This window comes from Acinonyx jubatus, chromosome C1 (genome assembly GCF_027475565.1).
Source record: "Acinonyx jubatus isolate Ajub_Pintada_27869175 chromosome C1, VMU_Ajub_asm_v1.0, whole genome shotgun sequence".
NCBI lineage: Eukaryota > Metazoa > Chordata > Mammalia > Carnivora > Felidae > Acinonyx > Acinonyx jubatus.
The window spans coordinates 67,286,103-67,309,240 of record NC_069381.1 but is presented as its reverse complement, the minus strand read 5'-3'; the positions used below and the strand labels follow the sequence as shown (position 1 = coordinate 67,309,240).

General features: G+C 39.2%; 1 protein-coding gene across 13 annotated transcripts in view; it reads right to left on the bottom strand.

The window, feature by feature from the left end:
• ADGRL2 (adhesion G protein-coupled receptor L2) overlaps positions 1 to 23,138 on the bottom strand; it is a 619,307-nt gene that overhangs the window by 491,905 nt on the left and 104,264 nt on the right. For all 13 annotated transcript variants that reach the window (XM_053214320.1, XM_053214321.1, XM_053214304.1 and 10 more), the window contains exon 3: positions 1,668 to 1,736. The gene's annotated coding sequence lies outside the window, so the exon portion shown is untranslated. The remainder of the gene's footprint in view (positions 1 to 1,667; positions 1,737 to 23,138) is intronic.

The following is a 23,138-nucleotide window of genomic DNA, read 5'->3' as shown; positions in this document are numbered from 1 at the left end:
TCAGTTTCATGTATTTTTATTTTTAAAGTTAATGTTAGAAATCAAATCGTGATCAGTTGCATTTTGGAGATGAGAAAACTAGGTCAGAGAGCAGTTGATGACCCAGAATTAAACCTAGGTGTTCCAAGGATCTATAAACCATACAGTGGTGTTATTTATTTTCTTTTCTCTGTTGCATTCCTTTCAGTCCTGAAACAGAGGGATGGGAGATTTGAGAAATACGCTTTTGCTAATGGAGGAAGGAGAAATCCAATGACTTGTTCTGACCAGCTAGCGGGATGGTAATGTTTATTAGAAGAGAAGGATGGATACCAGTGGAAACACAGACTACCGGCAAATCTACTGGAGAGATGAAGTCATTAGCCATATATAGGCTCATTAAGCTCTAATGGTGATCATAATCATCCTTTCGTGATTTGGAAGAACCGTGCTTCCCTCCATCCCTTTGAAAGGCTTTTTGTTTTGTAGATCCCTTTTTATTCTGCTTCCTGAAACTCGATGCCAATTGATGTTTTCATGTTTCTGAAATGGCCCTGAGTCTTCTAATTGATTCTCCCACTACACTGTGCTGCTGAGCTGGCAGGCACCCCGCTTTCAGGTCACTTTAGACGTCACACCACCTAGGGCTAGCCAGGGACCCATTCAAAGGGCAATGGGATGCCAATTATTTCCCTTCCTGGCATTTACATGAAAGGTATAATATATCTCCTTTAGGAGGAAGGCTGCTAAGAGGGAATTGGGAGTTTGCTTCCCTTAATAATTCCCACAACCACCAAGTTTCTGGATTAAAGGTAAATTGAGAACCTGAAACAAAGTGAGGAGGTAGAATGAAAGCCCTTTAATCAGTGAATTTAGTGTTTTCTAGGTACTAGGCAATACTTGAAGTGCTTTGCATCTGCCCATCTGTTTATATACTATGCCACAGCCCTTGCAAGTGAGTACTATTATTTCTCCCACTTTATAGATGAGAAAATTGAAGGCCACGGTGTCATTGCTGGCAAATTTGAATTTAGGTAGGCTCTGAAGCCTAGGCTTTTCACCATTTTGCTATAGGGGATATCAAAGATCCTGTATGTACCTTCACATAGATCGGCAGCCTCTAGAAATAAGTAATTATTTTAACAAGCAGGAAAGCAAATGATGACTGTGATTTAGAGAAACAGAAAAAAGAGGCCATCGTCTCTCAGTTCCTGTGCCGCACGCTTCCTCATCCGACGTCACTTGCAGCAGAGGTAGCCTTCATGGGATGTTTTGTACCTCCTCCTACCTCCACAACGGAATGCATCCTAGTAACTTTGGGCTTGGTGTGTGACAATAAAGGCTTTAATCACTCCACTTGACAGTGGGATTTGTGATGTGCTGGCATGCCCCAGGGCAGGAGCCTCCTAAGATCACAAGAATACTTACTTGAAAAAATCGAGGTAGGTAGCCAGCCTTATGCAACATACAACAGATAATCTGATTCTGAAGACAGCCAACCCACAGATGCAGTTTATTGTTCCCACAGCGCCACCCAGGATCATGATTCTGCCTTCTACTAAAGGACCACCCAGCATCTTAACTTAGCAAGTCTCCAGCAGACAAATGAAGAACAACACATTTCCACAGTGCTGGAATTCATTCCATAATTGAATCCATTATGTTATATTTTGAAAGTAATCATTTACCTTATGAATCTATGTGGGCTCCATCGTCTTCAGAACGAGTTGTGTGGTTTAGGGTGAGTTGTCTGAGTCCTAAAAGGAAGACAAACAAACCCAGAGTTCAAATTCAGCATGAAAAGAATATCAATAGGATTGTAGATAAATTCTCAATGTACGTTAAATATTGTTTTGAGTTAGATGCAAATTACAAAGGTATTTACTAGTTTGGAGTTTCAGAGAAAATAAAATTTGGATGCCGTGGAATATCTTCTGTGTTTGTTACCCCTGTGCTTTAAGAACCAGCTCAGACTAGGGGTACCTGGGTGGCTCCCTTGGTTAAGTGCCACTTAAGCTCAGGTCATGATCTCGAGGTTCATGAGTTCCAGCCCCCACATCGGGCTCTGTGCTGACAGCTCAGAGCCTGGAGCCTGCTTCGGATTCTCCCTCTCTCTCTGCTCTCCCCTGTCTCTGCTCCTTCCCCACTCGTGCTCTGTCTCTCTCTGTCTCTCAAAAATAAACATTAAACAAACAAAAAAAAGAACCAGCTCAGACAAAAAAAAGTGAAAGGGTCTAAAATGTTCCTGAAATGAAGCAGTGTATCTGAACCCAGGAGGGAGGAGCAGGCTGCCCCCCACCTGGGGACACGGGTTAATAAAAAGATCAATTGCACTCTTATCTTGTTAGTCATTAGACAGCCCATTGATGCCACCTGCTTACTTTAAATGTGAAAGTACGGGCCAGCCATTGGAAAGCTGCCACCATCACTTGGGAACCCCCTTTCTTTCTGCTGTGGCGATAGAAGGGAAAAGGCCAAAGTCGGACCCTTAGAAGCTGAGCATCTGTTCCTTCGGTAAGCACAGATGTGAGTGAGGGCAAATCTGAAAGCAAGTCTTTACCCAGGGAAGGGAGGGTGTGTGGTTTTTCTCTTCAATGATTATAGCACGGTATGAGGAGGTCATAAAGTTAATATTAATGTGAATGCAAGAAACATTTTAAATGTAAAAACTAAAATGGCTCAGAGGAATTTTCTTCTTTCTTTGGGTAATTGTATCCCTCAGATCTGATGTGGCCATAGCTTAAAAACACACAGATTACACAAACTTTTTGTTTGCTTTAATGTTCTTTAGGGATCGCTGCCTCTTTTTCAGCTGTCAATGATTCTTTCCCAAAAGCAGAAGGAAAGATTTACCTGTCTCACTTTTGTATCCATTGACAAGGATTCAAGTTTCAAAAGAAACATTATACAATTCCTAAAGCAAAGAAAGTGCCTACTTACCATTGGTAGACAGGGAAGAAACTTTAATTTTTTATATTGGTAATCAGAAGCCAGTGTCTACCTCTCTCGGCTTCTGCAAACAGCAGCCATAAACGGGCCTCCTGTTTTCTCACCCCCTGACGCTACACTTAAGCAGACATCATTCGCATGATGGGCGGACTCCAGACTTCCACCTTCGTAGCAGATAAGTCAGTAGTCATTTCTCTCTTCATAAAATGAGTAGATTTAATTTACCTTGTATATATTTGATGGAATGCGTGTTTATTATTTATCGATTATTACTACTCAAGCAGTTAGTATTTCTTTTGCTACCAGTAATCGCTTTCTCTCTCTGTTGGACATTCCAATTCCAGTCAAAACCATTTTGCAAGTAGAGAAACGGTGCGAAGTAGCAGTAAGCTACAATTTCTCGAAGCACTGAGATGGTAAAGCCAACTCATGGCCTGTTAATCACTACTTTCTCTTATGCTCACTTCAGTCTCTAATGGTCAGGCTTACTATATGTAGGCTCTGAATACTTAAAATTCATTCCCAATCAAGCAGTATGTAGATGGATGGATTTTCCATCAAGTGAGTCATACCCACAAGAGACAATCAAGCAGTGTCTCTGGCCTAAAGCCGACATAGTTTAATCAAGGGAATGGACTAAGAAATGACTGCCTATTAAAAAAGTATTATTTGGTGAATTTTAAAACAATAGAATTCCAAGATGGGCTGGCTGTCATACATTTTGGAGGCTAGACGAGTTATTACTTGTTGCCTGAATATAAAGGATTTATAATTATATCACTCATATCCTTGATGGAAGTATGTTGCGAAGAATATGGCTCTTTTATGGTTTTGCATGTAGAAATTACTAGTAAGAGAGCAAGAAACTAAGTTTTTGGAGACCAGTAATTTTTAGTTTTTCAGCAAACTCTAAGTTTGTTGTGAAATGGGGCAGGATTTTTTTTTTGTTTGTGAATACAGAGGCTTTGATCAGACTGCTAGAGTGAGGCTGCAAAACTTGACCTTAAAATGGTTGATGAAAAATGGACATACATCCCTTTTCCATGTGGTCTTGCATCAAAATGACAGTCCTGGGATGCAGTTCAACCAGGTCTAATACTGAATTTAGCACCATGTTTTATGATGGGGGTCCAACATAACTATAAGGGTTCAATGATGAGTGACGAAGGAAAGTTTGCCAGATAGACTCATCCCAGGTTTCACACTGCCCTTGGTGAAGTCCACTTACAGATGGACATAATATCTTAGATTATAGTTGAAAAAGCTAAGGGAATAAAGTAGCACTTGAGGTTTTTTCTTGCCAATTCCTTCATCTCATGGTTAACTAATAGATATGAGATTAACACAGAAATAATGGGCATCTCATTATGTAATTTTGTAAAAAAGGAATATTTTCATCTGTAATAAGGAAGCTCATTTTAGGGGCGCCTGGCTGGATCAGTCAGTGAGCATGTGACTCTTGATCTCAGGGTTGTGAGTTCAAGCCTCACACTGGGTGTGGGAGATTACTTACAAATAAAATCTTTAAAAGAAAAAAGAAGCTCATTTTTGTAGGATGAATTAATATTGGCTATCAGACTACGCTGCTACCTTTAAGAGATCAAAGGTAACTGAGTAATTGTTGACATTTGTAATAATGAGTATAGCTTTTGAACTGATAGCCAGACTCTTTTTAAAGAAAATTTTTTTAATGTTTATTTATTTTTTAGAGGGAGGGAGTGACAGAGCGAGAGCAGGGGAGGGGCAGAGAGAGAGGGAGACACAGTATCTGAAACAGGCTCCAGGACCTGAGCTGGCAGCACAGAGCCCAATGCGGGGTTCGAACCCACGAGCTGTGAGATCATGACCTGAGCCGAAGTCGGACACTTAACCGACACCCAGGCACCCCAAGACTCTTATTTTTTTAATAGGCATTTATATTTGAAAATGCACGTTCAAAAAATTTTCAATTATTTCTTGACAGTTTAGGCACATGGTTTAAAGATTCAATGCATGCCATATCAGATCATTTAGAACATTACAGGAATATAATTAATTTTTATATATGCCTTTTACATGCAGAACGTACGTACTAACTTTGTGAACAAACCTAATGAGGACAGCATTAACCAAGTGTAGTCAAACGTACAAAGTAAGCTATTTTTGCCAAACTTTGAGATTGCCTTATTTATCAGAATGGGACTTGCTGGTCACCTTTGAATACAACCTTTATTATCGTTGTTGAATAAAAACTTCTCTCTTCCTTGAAAAGAGTTACTCCTTGTGTCATTTCTTCAAACTTTGAAGTCGGTTTCTTGGGGAAATTTTCCGATATGAAAACAATAGGATCTAAAGAACTCAGATGTCTGAGCAACATTTAGTCCTGATGTGCTGGTGCTATCAATATTTAAAAATGCAAGGCCAGGACTTTAACAATCAATTTAGAATGAGTATTGTTTAAACCATAACTTAGGGGAAAATCTATGAGATTCAAGAAAAAATAAATTCCAAGTGATATGAAAGCAACATTTTAATCATCAAGATGCAAATGAAGAAGCTATAATTATGAGTATATACTGAGAAAAGAGTACATAATTCAATACGAAAAAAAGCTCAAGAATGAAAAGAAGCCAGCTTAGAGAAAAAGTGCATCCAGTGATATGTCATCTCGAGAAAAAAGGCAAAGTGAAATGAATTTAAGTAAAACAGAGGAGAATTCCGGTATCATCTTATATTATCTTTCACATCTAAGACAGACAAAATTATTTTGAAAAGTTTGGAGGGAACTCCGTAGGCTTAATATTCTGTTATTGAAAGAGGTACATCTCTTCTCCGCGGTTCATGCTGGAACGACGATGATAAACTCTTCACTGAACCTTCTGTTTCAGAAGCAAGTGTAATCATCAGGGAAAGATTAACTTTTCTCCTTTCTCTGTTGCCCTGCATGATACAGGCTGAGGAGGCTTTTGAAGTCACAACTAATATTATCATTTCCCTAATTAAAACAACAACAACTCGGAAGAGTCTGAGTGCAATGGAGCTTTCACAGAGGCGAGCCTGGCCTCTTAATTGGAGCCTCATATTCCAGGATGGGGACATTAGACAGTAGGCAATCAATTGGGAAGGGCTGAGGATGTTTGAGCAAGAGAGTGAATTAACCAGAAATCCAATTTAAGTAGATGAAGTGTGTGTACTATAGATCAAAGCAAGGACAGAAAACAGATTTATTCAATAATTAACCCAACAAATAGTTTTAGCAGTATTTAACATTTAATGGTACTATTTGAATAATAACTTTCAATGTTAATAATATGGTGTAATACTGTGATAATATTTAATAATAGTAGCACTAAGCAAATAGTTCTTTCTGGTGTTATTAGGTACTGAGGATACAGACGTGAACTAGCTGGCCAAAGTCTCTGCTTTCACAGACGGAAGACAGGCATAAAATATCACATAATTGAGAGAGAAGTGGGGAGGGAGGGAGAGGAACATGTGTTTTGAGAGTGTCTAATTCTGGAAGAATGCTCTTGTTATGTTAAGCTGAGTCTAAGGCTATGAAGATTGGATAGTAGGCTATTGTTATAGTCCAGACAAGAAAGAGATTAATGAGAACCTAGACTAGGTGGGAGCAAGGGGAATTAAAAGGAAGAAAAAAGATGCAAGAGGTACTTCAGAGACAATCAATAGAAACTGGCAACTGCTGAGATGTGCAGTACAGGAGAGAGGAGAGACATAGATGAATTAGAAACTTGGAGCCTCACTGAAGAAATTGGGTTGCCATGAACAGATACACAGATGTCAAAAGGCCGAACTAGTCTGATGGGGTAATGATGGATTCGGGTGTGGTATATTGTGTTTTCTGTGTCAGAAAGTCTCATGGAGGTGACAGTACGTAGCTGGAACTGTAAGATTATAAATTAGGGGAGAAACTAAGAGAGAGTTGGGTGTCATTCTGATGGACAGTTAAAGCTGTGGGGTGGGGCCTCCATAGAACTGGGGGTTCTGGGAAATGATGCAATTGGGGGAAAGGAAAGAGGTAAGGTGAGTAGAAATAAGATCAGACAGTTAAAACACCGATTCCCACGCCATCAACACTGAGCACTTTACAGGGGTCAATTCACTTCATTTTCACAACAACCCCTAGAGAGCGGATTTTGTTATTAACGCTGTTTCATAAGTTAGGAAAGGGAGCTACAGAGAGGTTGCTGAGGCCACACAGCTCATAAGAGTTAGAGTTTTGGAGCCCCTGTCCTTAACACTGTGCTGGAGCTTCTTAGGTGGAATAAGTGATTTTGAAAAGAGGGTTGTTCTTTACTAGAACAGGTATCCTACAGATTAAATTTAAGTGGTTAGGGGGCGCCTGGGTGGTTCAGTCGGTTGAGCGTCCGACTTCAGCTCAAGTTATGATCTCACGGTTTGTGAGTTCCAGCCCTGCGTCGGGCTCTGTGCTGAAGGCTCAGAGCCTGGAGCCTGCTTCGGATTCTGTGTCTCCCTCTCTCTCCGCCCCTCCCCCACTTGTGCCCTGTCTCTCTCTGTCTCTCAAAAGTAAATAAATGTAAAAAAAAAAAATTAAAAAAAATTTAAGTGGTTAGGTTACCAAAGTGTAGAGCTGAACCTGAGAGTTAAAGCGACATGCATGACAAACACGGGCAAAAGAGGGGGCTTTGGTATGAAACAAATGACTATGTGCAAAATAGTTCTGTTACACTTTTGACAGGTGCTGTGAGGACAAGTTCAGGCTTCTATGAAAGTCTATCCTAAGGGGTCCTAACCTATTTTGTGGGAGGTACAGGGGATTGCTATCATGGAAGTCTACCTTGAGAAAGTGACATTTAAACTGAGACATACATCATGGGTAGGAGAGGAAAGAGAAGGGCATTCCAGATGTGAGGGCCTTGAGACAGGAGGAGTGTTTAGGATTTAAGGAGTAAAGAAATCTGGGGCAAAGATAAGGGAAAGGAGGCCCTGAGGATTCTGGACTTTATCCTAAGAGTAATGGGAAGCTATTGACGGATATTAAGCAGGAGAGTGACAAATTAAGGCTCAGAGAATTTAAGTAAACTGCCTGAGATCATACAGCTGCTAATTGAGCCCAAAGGAAACCCAGATCATCCCAGCTCCAAGGTCCTCCTTCTCACAAAACTATATTACGGTCCAGGGCTGGACGGCAAAATGCTTAACAACCAACTCTCTGGGGGAAAAGCAATGATTTGCAGCATTTTTTGATATTAGTGGTGTAATTACCATCACAGATTTTAAGCTACTCATGTGTCCCAAGTTACTGGCAGAATTGGAAAGAGATGCTCCCTATCACACCAGGATATGATATTTTTAACATTCAAATGCAAGAAGCAGAAATACCCTCAAGAACGCAGAAAACAGTACAGTGTACTACAATAATTAGGAAGTGATGAGTTCTGTGTATTTATTGACTTTGTTTTTAGTATCATGTACTTAAATCAAAATTTATACAATTAATTTTTAATAGTGGCCTTCTGGGGGAACAGACAGCCTGCCAAATTCCTGAAGCTTTAATAATAGGATCTCCTGAGCAGGTACAAGCTGGCAGCCCCTCAAAGATCCACGTCTTGGGTGCAAATTTTTATTTTCTTACTTCTGTTTTGGGAGATGGCTCCTGGAATCTTAGAAAAAATGTCACTCATGTCTTTGCATTTATCTCATTGTGTGGATCATGGAGCATATTCAATGAGAAGAAGACATTTTTGTCCCCAAAAAAGAGTAGAAGAAGGGCACTGAGGGGAGGCAGAGCTGTGCAATGTCCTCCGTGAGGACACCAGGTGACTAAGAGCAAACATTTCTGGCTGACTTCTCACTTTCACTCTCCAACAGCCAGGAGAGAAAGCCTCTGGTTTCAAATACAAATTTATAACTGTTGCATTGAAGCTAAACTTACATTCTCTGTATCCATTATCATTCAGTCCTATTATTGTCATGCAACCTCCTCTTTAGGAAAACCACTGGACCCTAAAATAAAATGTTCAGAAACATGCAAATGAAAATGGTTTAAACTCTCAGACTTTGGCAGTGTTACTTGCGTTGCTGTGGCCTCAGAAGGGACAATCATAATATTTTTCTGGCTGTCTTGTCTTGATTTATAATTTGAATCTCCATAAATGATAATAGAGAGGGCAATTATCAAAGAAATGGAAAGGGCAATTATCATTAAATTGAAAACACATCACACATCCAACAGGATGAATGACTGAGCTAAAAACAGATTTTGTGGATCTTGCAACTGTTCCAAAAGAACTTAATGGAAGCAACTTCATCTCTCCACCTCCTCCAATTAACCAGATGACTTTGGATATATTTTCCTTTTTTTTTCCCCTTGGATGATAACACAAGGCCTGTTAAACTAATCTGCCTGAATACTGACACTACTTAGGAGATGTAAATTTATGAGAATAAACCAGTTGCTGTTTGCCTAGTGTGAAAAAAAGCTTTCCTTTTTTTTTGTAAAAACAGTAGAGAAAAATTAGTTCCCTTGTTTGTACATTTGTGTGAGGATACCCATCTCATCTGCTCTGAACTCTTGCAATGAATCTTTTTCAGTGAGGCAGCATGGTGCTGTGTTCATGAGGTTAAATAATAGACGAGACACTGAAATTTCCCTAAAGGGCTTTTGTCTTGGTTGGAGAAATTGGACAGGGTGTAATCCAAAGTATAGGTTATTAGTTATTGTTACTATAAATATGGAAGTAAGAGGTAAATGTTTATGAATGCCCTTTATGGAAAATTCTTACCATTTGGATTTACTGTTTTAAAGAGTAGAATTCTAGGCATTCTCTGGAAGGGGTGAAATGTGGAAGGAGATAAAAACAAAATACAAAAATTGCCTTCGTCGGCACATCTGTAGAGTAAAAATTGTGGTGGTATGAATGTCAATATTTGCCTATATGAAGCCTTATATAATCGGATCCAATCAGATCTTGATAGAGAATAACTAGGGTTCCCCCTTTTGTATTAAGTTCTGGCATACTTATCTTTGTAATATATGGGTCATGAAGAAACCAAATATGGAACGATGGAAACGCGAGGATGAATTTATGTTTCTTTCATCTGGGTTTCTACTTTCCCCGTATTGGTGTTTGACAGAACCATTGGTCCTTGACCTGCCATTGGTTAATGCTTAACCACCATCAGGTATATTTACTTGAGAACAAAGAACCATAAGATGATACCAGCCCATGTGGCTATACTCTTAGTTACAGAGCTCAGACATTACGGTAATAGATGAAAACGAATATATAGTTCTAAATAAAGATGGAAAGAAAACTAAACTAAAACCTGTTATTTGTCAGATACGTTAAATACATGTTATTTTAACGTTGCCACTCTCTGGTTGCACCAAACCTGTCAGTGAGTCCTGTATTTGTACATCCCTCCCCTGCCCAAACAAAAAGAAACCGATTAAATTTTACTGTGCTATCCTGTGACATTTGTAAGTACCTTCCCCTTCACGTTGGAGGACCTCGCTGTGCCTGCTATGTGCACGCTCTGATGTCTTGTTGTGTTGCTTGGAGAACAGAATATATGCTGTCCTGTCTAGCTGCCAGCCATATACAACATCAGTGCTGAATATTTTCCTTTTAAATACGTATGATTCTCTGCCAAGTCTTTTTTTTTCTAGCTTCTACCTTTCACATATTCTAGAGCAGTTTGTGCAATGTTAGAAATATTTGAGAGCTCTCCCAAAACAATAAAACAGAAAAAAATGTGTCCAGTTTACTCACTATGAGTTTACGTAAAAATGTGTGTATATCCATAAACTGCCCATCTTGAGTTGATTTCGTGTGTGTGTGTGTGTGTGTGTGTGTGTTGAGGAAAGAAAATTGTTACATTCATCAGTTTATCTTGGTCAGTACATTTATTTTTACATACTAAGTACACTAAAAAACAGGAAGTGGTTTCCTTTTCAAAAATACCCCAAAGTTCTGAGCACTTTGAATTTGTTGAACTCTAAACCCACCCCATCTGTTGATAAAGTAATCGACTTTTGGACATTCTCACGAAGGGTCTGGGGTGGGGAATCCCCTTGAATTCTAGGAAGTTGTTCTTTGGACATGATATTTACTTCCTTTGAGGTCACAATTTTTCTTGATAAATGTAAATATTTAAATATTTATTTGTAACATGGTTGTTAAACTTATTCAATATCCTGTTTCAATTCCTGTGTCAAATCCTGGTGGAGTAGAAAGGTCAATTTATGGATCCATATGGTCACAGAGTAAATACTGAATTAGTAAGAAGTGAACTTAATATTATTTTAATATTTTAAAATGTGTCCATAACATAAGAGGAGTTTTTGAAACAAAGAAATTGAAAAGCCATCCACTCCAAGGTAGAGTATATTAATAGTCATATCGATAGCTTCTTTATCATTAATATGTTTGGGAATTGGTACATGTTTATCAACTGCGTCCAGACCTTTTGTTGAAATCTTTTGTGGACTGAATTTAATTGTCATAGGAACCCCATGAGGTATGCTTCGTTGCCTGACTTCACAGATTTTGCAACTCAGAGAAGTTTAAAAAAAAACTTTTCGTGTCAGTAAGCAAGCAAACAGCAAAGCAGGGCCTTAAACCCGGACCTGCCAGATTCTAAGGCCTGTGAATAGCAAAAGGCAGTTTTCAAATTGTGCCTAATGTCAACTATTCTGAAGGTAAAGTAGGACTTGTTCATATAGTTATGCTTCTTAAGACAGTTACAGTTAAAAGCTTCTCCAGATAACAGATGATATCCTAATTTTTAAAACATGTAAATAAATCAGAATGTCAGTTCTTTCTGGGTCTCTCTGCTCACACTATTCCCCCAACCCCAATCACAGTCCCATTTTCCACAGCCAAACATCCAAGTTCTATATTCACTAGGGGTTCATTCACTTATTCAGTCAACAAATATTCGTGGTACTCTCATTATATACCAGACATTTTTCCAAGCCCTGAAGAAGAAAAAAAAAAGTCCCTATGGTTGTAAAGTTTATATTTTGGATAGGAGAGAGAAAATAAACACATGTGTACGTATGACAAGTAAGTTCAAATGGCAATAAATGCAAAGAAGAAGAATAAAAGGAACTTAGAGCATAATAAAAACTAGGTCAGGACCTAGAACATGATAAAAACCGACTTTTATTGAAAATATGTTACAAGTGTCAGACACTGGTCTAGGCACATTACACAGGTCAATTATTTAATCCTTACAAAACTCTATGTGGTGGATATTTTATCTGCAGTGGATTGAAGATGGAGGCAAATTATCAACTACTCTTCAAACTGAGAGGCAGGGTTTAAGTTCTCTCCCTTTGAATCTGAGCTGACTTGCTCAGTGCCTTGCTTGATGAATAAAATGAGGCAGAAGAGACCACGGACTAGGTCTGGACTTCTGCCTTGCTCCTTTGAAGCCTCGAGCTGCCATGGAAGAAGTCAGACTAGGGCCTCCATGCTGTGAGAAAGCCTGAGGGGTCAGGTGTAAAGTGATCCTCAAGGGAACCAGCCTACAATGTGAACGAAGCATGTTGGATGGCCAGCCCCATTGAGGCTACTATTCAGCTGGGACCCGACCCCACCAGAATGACAAACCCCAAATGGGAACCACCCAATGGGGCCTAGTCATTCACAGAAAAGTGAAAGATAATAATAAGTAGTTGGTTTAAACCATTAAGTTTTGGGATATTTTGTTATACAGCAATGAATAATTGGAAAAATTATAATCTTCCTTTTATACAGGAGAAAAGCAGGGGAGAGAAAGGCTGAGTGATTTGCTTGCCAAATGGTAGAATCTGGATTCAAACCCTTTCAGGCTTACCCCGGGCACCGCTCTACCCCTGGAGGGAAATCAGCATTCTCAGCGTGCCCCTGACTCAGGTCGGTAGTTACCATCTAGTTTACATTTCATTTTCGCCTTTGAATCACAATGGTTAAGACTCAGAGCACACTGCCATTGGAATATGATTGCTCTGGACAGCCGCTGGGGTGCTTTTGCAAAGAGACCTTGTGGTGTCCTTGACCCGGAAGTATTATGTGGTCCAAGACCTTTTGTGGATTGGAATCTTAAGAAAAATAAGGAGAATATGGAGGAGATTGACCTGTGCTAATCTATAATCCTTTCATTGTGTTGTAAAATTATGGGAATTATTCGAGTGAAATAGGAAATTGCATGGCATTTTGATTAAAGAAAAGGAGCATGAAGTAATTTTGTTAAAATAAAGGGCTAATAATTGTCACCAAATCACGTGTCTTGGCATACAAATATGTTACATCCCTTGTCTAATACACAGAACTGATATTTGGATGGAAAAGAAGTTACCGGATGTCTGTAGCATGATAGCATTAACCGGCGAGTGTCTGAGCCAGATGTTCCTTCCTCAGCAAGGAAGGACAGATAAAAAAGTACAATGTTTCCAAGCAAGCCTACTGTACATATTTCCAAAGATGTTTTTCCTTAGAGCATTTACAGTTTAGTTTAGCTGTTTCCATTCTGAAGACTTTGAATACACAACAATAGAACAGCTCATGATAGCTCAAAGGAAAGAACTTCTTAGGTGCTGCACATTTACCTCGAGCCTTCCAGGGGAAACTCCTGGTGCTCTTGATACTTTCCTGTCAGACTATTATACAATCCAGTGCCTTTTCCAAGCAGGAAATATGATGTTCCAAAGACAACTTGACCTCCTGTTTGAAAATGGTGGGGGTGGGGGGTGCGTGAGGTGGGGAGGCAAACCAGGCATAGTCTAAGTATACTTAATTCACAGACCCACTCACAAATACAAACAAGTTAATTTTGTTAAGAACACAAGATAACGTTTCACTCAAGACAAAATCCCAATCATTTATTCTCCTCTGGAGTACTTCTCATGCATCCTTGAGTTTTTAAAAGTTCAAGTGTTGCATAAAAAATCAACATAATTACAGAAAGCAGTCCTTAAACAAGAATATCCTGTTTTGTTTCCTGCATACTCACTGGGGTGGCGCATCTGAATCCTTGACAACATCCAACTCCAAGAAGAAAACATCAAGACTGCTTGCTGATCTTGGTTTTTACATAGAGCTCCTCAGCAGTAGGGCTATTGGCCCCAATGTGTAAGCCGACAATCACCCTATTGTTTACTTTCCAGTCAGAAAAGCTATGCTGCTTTTCTTCACTCTGTATGGTCTCTATAATCCTAACAGTCATGTTCACTCAGCAGTAAGCCCGAATATATGTTTCCCAGAGGAGTTTCAAATACATGAGATAGATTAGCATCTCTGTGGCTTGATGCAATCTGTGACAGATTCGACAGTAATAAACATTTTAAAGTGTGGTCAGTACTAAATTATTTGCCGAAGAACAATTTTGTTCCTGAGGTAGAAAAAAATTAGCAATAACTTTTGGGGCAGTAAATACATTGGCCGAGGGATAATACAACACCCTCAACCTCTTGCCCTCTCGGCATTTCATTCTGTGCAAAGGGAGGAAAAAAAGCCCAATTGTGTGCTGATGAATTAGAAAACTTCATGAACATTCAAGAAAGACACATGCCACTACAAATTAACCATTGGCAGGGCAAGGTATTCATCCTTTCTGTCAGATTCTGTGGGAAGTATGCCTTATTAGCATGGAAACCCAAAGAAGTAATAGATCAGCCCGTGTTCACTTATCCTGCACAAAGAAGAGGCGATCTCAGTTCTGGAAAAATAAATAGCGTGGATCTTTCTACCCCCATTTCAATCCTAAAATTGAAAATCACTAAATGAAATCCCACTTCCCTTCAGCTTCCAGTGTGTGTCCGTGCTTACAATGGAACTCGGTTTTGCATTTTAAATCAGTTCCATCATAACCCTGAAAGTGATCACAGGGCTGCTAAGTCTCTGTCTCCCGCTTCCACCCCCACGGCCCTTTGCAACTTTGAATTTGAATGGGACCAGAAGATTCTCCGGGGGTCATGTTTGTGGCCCCTGAGAAGCAGTCTCTCTACTGCTTTCAGCTGATTTCCTGGCATGTTTCGTGGGGATTTGTGGTGAGTGGCAGCTGTGGAATCACTTTTCATTCTGTCAGGTTGTGGTTAGGCTTAGCGGGGTTTCTTTGTTATACTGTCCACTACTAGTCATTTCCCTTGAAAATATCTGGTTTTCTCTTTTCCCTGTAAAGAAAAAAGAGGGGGCGGAAAAGCGGTTCCAAACTCTCCACCTTACCCCCAAAACACAAACACAAAACAAACATGGGTATCCCTTGGAAATCCTGGCGGGGGGGAGGGAGTAGGAGGAGAGGCCCAGATGTTCTGAACACCCCCATTTTAATTTTGATGTCAGACAATCAAAGATCTTGGGAGGGCCCCATCTCCCGTACCTGTTCTGCTGACATGCTGTTTCATGAAAGAATCGGGCATAAATGTTACTACCGCTTTTTCATGTTAAAAACAAACTAAAATAAACCAAACATACACATTGTGAATTTTTGAATGTTTCTCTTTCTTTCAGAATAAGCCTGGAAAATAAGAAGTAAGTACGAATATTAGTTAAATACAACAAACACTAAGGAGCCCGTTAAGATGGAGTTTTCCATGGACACGGCGTGGGGGGGGAGGGAGGGGAGGATTTGGCGCTTTAAGTCCATGTCGTCTTAAGCCAGAGCTTAACAGAGTTTTGTATTTCATGAATCAGTTTGGGGGAAGGCAAGAAAAAGAGAATAACATAAGGTTGCCAACATTTTATATTGCCAAGTTAGGCTATTAAAAACAAAAGAAAACAAAACAACAATGCCCAACCAACATTGAAATCTTACATCACTTCTTTAAAGAAAGGACATGTTAACATCAGTGGGGGGTGGAGGAAGGAGGAAAGCCATCATCTCGTAGAATAAATACGAGGCCGCCTTGACAAGAATGAAGCCTTGGCAGCTTTTACACCAACATGCCACAAAAGCCTTCAGAAACAGCCAGTTTTTGAAACATGCCAAGCCCCTTCCCACCTTCTTGCCTTCGCACCAGCCTTTCCTCTGCCTGGAAATCTATTCCCTGGGACATTGACAGAGCTCTCCACTCAAATGGAACCACAAGAGGAGGGCTTCTCTAACCACACTGTTTAAAGCCCCTCTCCCCAGACCCCGCGCAGACAAGCCCTCCTCCCGACTTCCATTCCTCTCTGTTTCATCTCTTTGCTTTCATTTTTGTCTAGCATTTGTCACTACCTGGCCATATACTGGTTGCCTATTATCTATCTCTCCCGTTAACAATATAAAATACCCCAGGTCATAGGCTTCAAATCATTTGTTCACCTCTTTTTCTCCACTTCCCAAAACATTGCCTGGCACCTGTGAGGCACTCAGTAGTTATTTGTCCCATTTATATGTGGGTATAATTTCACAGTTCTTATATTTCTCATATGAGAAAACATGTCTGCAGTGCTTGCATCAGTTGGTGTGTGGAAACCGTTGTTTCAAGAAAGAGATCGAAGGGTGCTTTAGGCATAGACTAGGGCGCAGCTGAAGAAGTACACATTTGGTGAATGCATTCTTTACTGCAAATGATTTGAAAAGCAGGAGTGAGGGCTGTTCTTAGGACAGGCGACAAACTGATGGTAGGCTGAGACCATGTTCTCCTACTGATTTAGGGATAAGGAATATTCTTTAAGCAGATTTAGGCTGTATCTATACCCTCTTCTTCCCTAAATTATATTGTTTAGTCATGGCTCCTGAGCACCTCTTGGATTATGCATGCAATTTTTTTTTTAAACAAGAGAATGTTTACCAACAACCAGAGACTATTAGAGTGTAAATATCTGTGGGATTTAAAAAAAAAAAAAAAGAAGAAGAAGCAACAGTAGCATCCAGGTGACAGTGCATTTAGCTGTTATCTCTCACCATTATTCACCATGAAGTAGTGGAACCTGGAAGTCAGGTTCAGGGACAGGCCTTACTACCAAGAATAGTGGGTCATTGTAGAAAAAGCTGCTTTTGGAATGCATTATGGAGAATTCACAAATATAGATAGGAGGCTTCAAAAGTGTATTTTCTAAGTTTCCGTGCCTTCTGGGATCCTGGGTAGGTGGCTCAGATTTTTTTTTTTTTTGAAAAATATCACTTAAGGGCATGTGGGGCTCATTTTGGCATGCAGATTCCCCCCCACACCCCGAAAAATAGATAACGAGTCCAAATGCACCTAATGCAAGTTTTGCACAGATTCTTTTTTTTTTTTTTTAATTTGTGCACAGTATCTGCTCTTGGTGCCACACTCCTGAGTAGCAGTAACAGGTAGTAACATGATGATATACAAGTAAGTGGGATCCGGCAATTGGTGAAAGAGATGAGAGTGTAGAGTACATAACGTGAGTGTGTGTGTGCATGTGTGTTGGTGTTGTGTAGAGATGTGATAGCATTAACATATATTGCTTATTATAATAATGATGGGATTAATGGAAAGTGGAAACGTGTTGATCTTTTGGAGTTCCCTTCATTCTCTCTGTCTTTCTCTCCGTGTCTCTCTTTCTTCTATGTTATGGAATGGGATGGAGCAGGGGATTTAGAAAGCCTCTGTTGATTAATCCATCATATTCTGACAACTGAATTCCCAGAAACAGAGTATTAGACTTTCGCATAAAGTGACGTTTTGACTGGAATCTTTCAAGTTCAAGCCTATGAAGTCCTCAGAGGAATTCTGCCCCATAGTGGGGCCTCAAATAATGGTAGCTTCTAGTGTTGTTATTAATTGCCCCCATTAAGAAGCCAAGGATTTGAATGTCTCACCAGCCAATACCACCTCAACCGCTGTGTCAGAGAATGTCTTGTAAGAAGCAAAGACTGAAGATAATTGGACTTTTACACTGAAGGATAAGAATAAAAACATTAAACGGTTTTTTTTAAAAAATCAGGAAAGCAAGATTGGGGCCATCACCTGGCCAGTGAACTTATTTTAGGATTATATACCTCAAAGATTAAAAATAAAACCAGAACTTTGCTTCGCCGATATTTGAAATAAAAATGTTCATTTACTTTTCAAAACTGCCCCGGCACCACGAGAGAGGCAATTATTTTTGGTAAAAGTGGATTGTGGACAGAGTAGCTGGTGAAAATGCTCTTAAGTGTTCACGTAGGACGAAAACCTTCCTGGCACTAAGAAGTCTCGGTTGGTTTTTCAGCTGCACTGTGGTTTATTGTGTGCTTTAAATCAACTCTAAGACTACACTACATACCATTGTGTCTGTTAGAAAATCATTATGGGGCAATTAAAAGCAGTGTTGTTTCACAGATGAACATGGAATTTTCCTCTGTGTCTGACTGCTGGGCACTTCCTTCATGCCTCTTGCGCTTATCTATATTTGTGATGGTCAAGAGATACAGCTGTCGGGAAAACGCTCAACAGATGGCAGTTGCGAGTGATGCTTCATCGCTTCTTGGATGCTCTCTGACACCCAAGCTTGGGCTTTCCATAAATGCTGGTGTGAAACTGACTCCTTTTAAGCAACATGGGTCTGGACTGCTCAGTGACAAAATTCATCTTCTCCAAAAATGAAAAGAAATTGAGGTGTCCTTATGAAATGAAATGTGCACTAGCATCCTAAAATGTACTATCCTTGGAAACTTTGTAACCAGTACAGATGAGAGCGAGTAACTATACAGAGAGCCGGATACATTGGTAGATAGATAGATCACTTTTCTTTCAGGAGGAGAGGGAGGCGACATCAATCAGTTCTTTCATTTTTGGAAAGCTCTTTAAAGATTGGCTTTCTATTTTTTTAGAAAGAGCAATTTAACCTTGGCTTCCGTAATGACGTGACTTGTTGAATGACTTAATCTCTGATGAAATTAGCTACGTGGTTTAAGAATTAATTAAGTGGTTTCTTTTTACATTTCAGGTAGCATTTTGTCATGAAATACTTACGCTTCTGTCTTCGTTATTCATACAGCACATATATGTGCATAGCATTATTACAGGGATGAGAAAATAAGAGGAAGTTGATTGACAAAATTTTGAAACACTGCACTGAACAATTCTTGTAGTTGTGCTAGATTATTCAGTATCCAGAATCTGAGTTACAAATTCCATTATAAATTGTGACTCACTCATGTGCCTTGCTCTCAGGTACACAAACCCTTACGGGTTCTAGGGCCTCATTTCTGCCCAACGAATATTCTGGGTTGTCTGGATGGATATATTTTAACACAATGACAAGACAGTATTGAATAATAAGTATATGTCCTGCTTCTGTCCTTTAGATGATGTCCTGGACATGCCTGCCTCCCCCTCGATCCCTCTCCAATGCTGCTAAATAATACTCGGTTATCTTGAGTTTGACCTGAATATGGGTGTAGGCCAATAGCATCTTAAAGGCAGCTAACATGAGGATAACCAGGTCCCATAGGGTTAAGTTTAATTTTGTCAAAATTGTTGTCTTTTCTTTTTCGTGTTAGCAAAATCATGTCTAGCAGTTCATGAAGATTTCTATTTCTTCGAAAACATGACACTGTGACATTAGTGACATTTTCTGTTTGTCTATTTATGTCCCAGAAGAGGTAGCCAGCCACATGCCATGTGTGTTTTCCGTTAATATATTTGCAAGTTGGTCTCACCGGTTGGTCTCTGAAAGATTTCCAGTGGATAAAACATGTGGCATGAGAAGCTATAAAAAGGAGTCTTTTTAGTAAATGCACAGCAGAGTAGGGAATGGGCAGAAACTGTAGGAAACGTGGTAAACTACCTAGTAAAGTTTTGAGACACATTACATATGCTTTGGAACAAAAAACACATTTCACTTATTCTAAGAGTTTAATATGTGCCAGGTATTGTGACAAGCACTTATTCCATTATTTTATTTTCACACATGCGTGAGGTTGGCATTATTATTGCCGGTATTCTAACAAGAAAATGGTGACAAACAGCTGATAAATATTTTCCTAAGGTCACACAATAAGATGACCTTCCAGGCCTTATAATTTGTTACAAGAGTATGATTGTTTCTTTCCTAAACAAAATGTGACATTGTGCATATAAGATATTCCATGATATTTTTACCAGAGGTAGGTGCTCATTAATACAGCAATGAAAAGATAGATTTTTTATGATGAAATACACCTTTCTAATGTATAAAATAATACAGTTCCTACAAAGAAAAAGAAGTTTGATGGATATAAAAATGTGTATCCTTTTAAAGTTTCAGGTATTTTAAAAATAAGTAGGGTGTTAGTGAACAATTTTTTCCTCAACATTTCATTTGTTTTATAACTGGTATAAAAATAAATATGACATCTTTTTATCGAAATGAAAAGAAAATTCTTCCTTTCATCTGTTGAGTGAAATGAGTCTGTACGTGTAACTACTAAGGGCATTTTAGAGACCCTCTTTCTACCTTCTATAGAAAGTAATATGTTTCCAGCAGAGATGAGTGTGGCAACGACAGGACAGGATACTTTTGCCAAATAAGCATATCGTAAAACTGATTGGCAGACTGTATATTCAGGGGAGGTGAGAAGAATATGTAGCTGAGGATGCTCTGTGGTTACCTCCAGTATCTTGCCACGACACTGGCATCTGGTCTGACACTGGAGTGATAGCCCCAACATTTATGCGGAGAAGACAAACCCATGGTGGAGCAAAGCGCCATGAAAGCACATGCAGCATAAAGATAAAGAAAGACCATTGTCTTGTGACATGGCTTTTAGTAGTGAGTGTCCTGCTAGGAAGCTGAGCCATGCAGGGAATGGGATGTTACAGCTATAATTGCCATTGGAGATTATTCTGCCGCCGAATTCAGGTGGGTGAGAAGGGTCTAATTTTTTAGCAGTCCCGAAACCTTACTTTATGGCATCCATTATTGTACAGTGTTAGTTTCGAATGAGTATCTCTGGTTGTGATGTTCACATCCCCATAAGTAAAAAGAGGATCAATAGTAAAAGGAAACCAGCAAATTGTAGGCTTTGCAGTAAATCTAAGGTATTAGGTGGACATAATTTAAACAGTTGTTTTTCTTTTCCTGGAGAATAAACACATAAGAGGAGAAGAAAATGAGGCTCTAAAGGGATTATGCATTCCTAAATATTTTATAGCTGTGTGAAATGCAATGTTGTGCTTCAGCTCCATGGCTGAATATTTGCTCACGATCATTTCCTCGCCAACTGAAAACCCAAAAGCTGCCATTTGCGGTTTTTTGTGTGGTTTCAGCCTTGGCCTTCTGTCAGTGTTCCACTGTGTGATTGTGAAGAGCGACTTTTCACGTAAGAAGGCAGAGGCTGGTGATTGAAGCAGGGACCGCACCACAGTGCTTTTACTCAGCTGATATTTAATGATTTACCATTTAATGTAGTTCATCTTCCATAACCCTGAGTTCAAACAGAAACAGCTGCTATTAGGGATGCAATAATATTGAACTTCCCAACAATAACCTAGGAGAGCTTCTTCTGTAGTTTTAGCTACTGGACCCATCTGGCCTCCACTAAGGCGGATGGATTGTTGATAGATGACAGATAGATAAATACAAACAAACAAAAAAAGCCTTCATAAACACTAAAGTGTAAGAGATAGACATCTAATGATATTGAAGTCTTCTGGAGGAAGGATAACACTCAATATGTTGATGAGAATTATGGTACTAATGTTTTCAAATAGAGTGCTTTAAATACATTTTTCCTATCCAAAGCATTATCTAATTTAATAATCTGTTTTCACTTTGGCATTATTGGTAAGTGATTGTAAGAAGTAGATTATAGGCTAGTTTGCTCCCCCCCTCTTTTTTTTTTTTTTTTGCCTTTCTGTTTTTCTTTCCTTGTTTTTATATAATTCTGCATCTGTAAATTAGGATTTACAAGAAAAGAAAAGAACTCTGAGCTTTCGTTACAATTACAAGCCTACCAGACAAAAGCTGTCGCCTACTTATGACTATATCTAATTTCTTGACTGCTTATGGTAGACCTAGAATACTTATCCTTTTCCAATAACACATTTCGAAAAGACAGTGAAGGTAGGTCAACCTTCACCATGAGATATTTTCACTGTGAGAAACATACTTTAGTGGTGTCCTCTCCGATGGGGTAAGATGAACTAAAACCACCGGATGGATCCCCTCTACCTCATGGCAACATTTTTCATTCATAAAGGGAGTCAGGCCTCTCCTCAAGGGATTTTCCTACTTTAAGATTTTTTTAAAGCGTTGCCCATGATTCAAAAGGCATTTGTATTTACCTCTATGCATCATTTGAAAATACCATCCTACAGATATTTATGTATTTTCTAAAGTTTGATGATGCTTAGTATTTTGGAATTTTCGTTCAGCTAGTAATAGATAATTTACATAGCATTTACAATTATGCAGTTATGACATTTAAAAAGATAAAGAAAACTTTCTGTACGAGGTTGCTGAAAAGGAAACAGTCAAAAGTGTAAATGTGTTCTACTTTACATTTTATCGCTGTAAAGTTGTTGATAAAAAGTTCCTTTGTCCATTTTTTTTAAGTTTATTTATTTATTTTGGGAGAGAGACAGAGTGAGCGGGGGAGGGGCAAAGAAAGAGACAGAATCCCAAGCAGCCTCCGTGCACAGAGCCTGGTGTGGGGCTTGAACTCAAAACCACCAGATCCTGACCTGAGCTGAAACCAAGAGTCAGACACTTAACTGACTGAGCCACCCAGGTGCCCCTCCTTTGTCCATTTTGAGGCTGAGTTCCATTGCGTGGTCTGTCACTGGTCCACAGCGCATTGGATTCCTGGATTCTCAGCCTTGCTATTATTTGTGGAGAAAACCTTTCAATTGTTTTTTATTTGTAGCTTCTAACAGAACCCCATGTGGGGAAATGGTTACATTAGTGTAGGTAATTGAGCCAAAATTATCATGATTTCATTTAAAAAGGAAAGATCAAAGTCTACATTCTATTTTAACTTGGAACTGTTTAGGTAAGTTGCCACAGATTGCCACAGATTGAAAAACAGGTATAACATCAACTTCAACAAGTTAGAAAGTTTGATTTGGAATCCTATCCAAATTCATTTTTTCAGCTTGAATAAAGACAGGTATTTTATGAGATTTTTATTTCCCTATTTGCTCAATTCCAAGATTTATAGGAATTCTAATTGGAACCATGGCAGAAATGCCACCACAAAAACAGTGGGGGGTTTTCCCCACAAAATTTTATTATAATTGTTTCCAGGCCCAAGGGCATATTATCATGTGGAAATATACATTTTAAAGCAGCGTTTCAAATTTATTTAGTCTTTTAAATTTTCAAAATAAAAATCCATTTTTTATT